We start from the raw sequence: 1,310 nt of genomic DNA, 5'->3' as shown, positions 1-1,310 counted from the left end.
CCTTATGCGAAATTTGTCCCAATCTACGCGCCTGATTGTCCGTTTGCATATCCTGGTGGGAGGATTGCCTAGGGCGATGCTGAGGATCCTGTGATCACTTCCGAGGTCTTCAAAGGTGTCTTCCCACGTGATTCGCCCGGCGTTCTTGCAGAGGGTTAGGTCCGGCGTGGCGTCCCTGTGCGGACCTACACCGATTCTGGTGTGCGAGGCTGGCTCATTCAGAATAGTCAGTTCGGCCTTTTCGGTGAGGTCGGCAAGGTTTTTTCCTTTCTTCGACGAGTGCCCATATCCCCACTGCGTGTGTGGAGCGTTAAAATCTCCTCCAATAACAAGTCGGTTGTCACCTGCGATGTTCGTTGTTTCGTTAGTTAATTCTTCGAAATTATGCTTTAGGCCCTTTTTAGACGGGCTGCTGTATACGTTTAGGACAGAAGTGCTGCTCTCCTTTTTGCTGCGTGGCACGACTTCTATAAGAATGTGGTTGATATCCATGACTTGCTTCGTAATGTGTGGGATAGCAACTAGCCCCTTCTTCACTAATGTGGTCACGACTATGTCTCTCCCCTTTCCTTCTGTGCGTTGTTTGTGGGTGGCATACTCGGCAATTTTGGCGTGGTCGAATGTCTCTTGCAAAATGATCACGTCAGGTTTTTTTTCTTTTTGTGGTGATTTTGATTAGTTGCGCCATCGATGCTTTTTTATTAGAAAAGCCACGGCAGTTCCACTGCCATATGACGAGTTTTCTCATTTTGGTGCCCGCCATGTCTAAGAAATTTTCTTCTCTAGCTCTTCGAGCCACTTGTCGTATTTTAGTGCCAGCGCCTTACTCTCTGCTTCACTGTCGTTAAGTCGCACGACCAGCATCTCGAACATTTTTTTTCCATTTTGTCCAACAGTTTGTTTATCATGTCCTCGAGGACGTCTGTTTTTTGTGCTAGAACGGGGCTTCTTGACCTCTTTTTCTGAGTCATTTTGCTCTTTGGTCTTCGTCAGCGGGATTTTTCGCTTGGCGCCTGGTTTCTGTGTTTCCACTGCTACCATTTCTACCTCCTCATTCTCTCTCTCCCCTGTGGTTTTGGTCGCTGGCGTGGAGAAGGCCGCGATGGTGGTCAACGGAGGCAACGTCTGTATCTGCATTTTCATGAGTATTTCATTAAGTGTTTGCTGTAGTTCATCAATTTTTTTAGCTGATTCACTGTTTTGCTTTTCTTGCTTCTTCTAGCTCCTGTCTGAATAGCTTGTTTTCCATTCTGTATTCTTCTACACGTTTTTCTATGTCTCTGTAATTATCCCTAGCGTTACTATTATTG

The sequence above is a fragment of the Rhipicephalus microplus genome, chromosome 2 (assembly GCF_043290135.1).
Source record: "Rhipicephalus microplus isolate Deutch F79 chromosome 2, USDA_Rmic, whole genome shotgun sequence".
Lineage (NCBI taxonomy): Eukaryota > Metazoa > Arthropoda > Arachnida > Ixodida > Ixodidae > Rhipicephalus > Rhipicephalus microplus.
Note: the sequence above shows the minus strand (reverse complement) of the source record.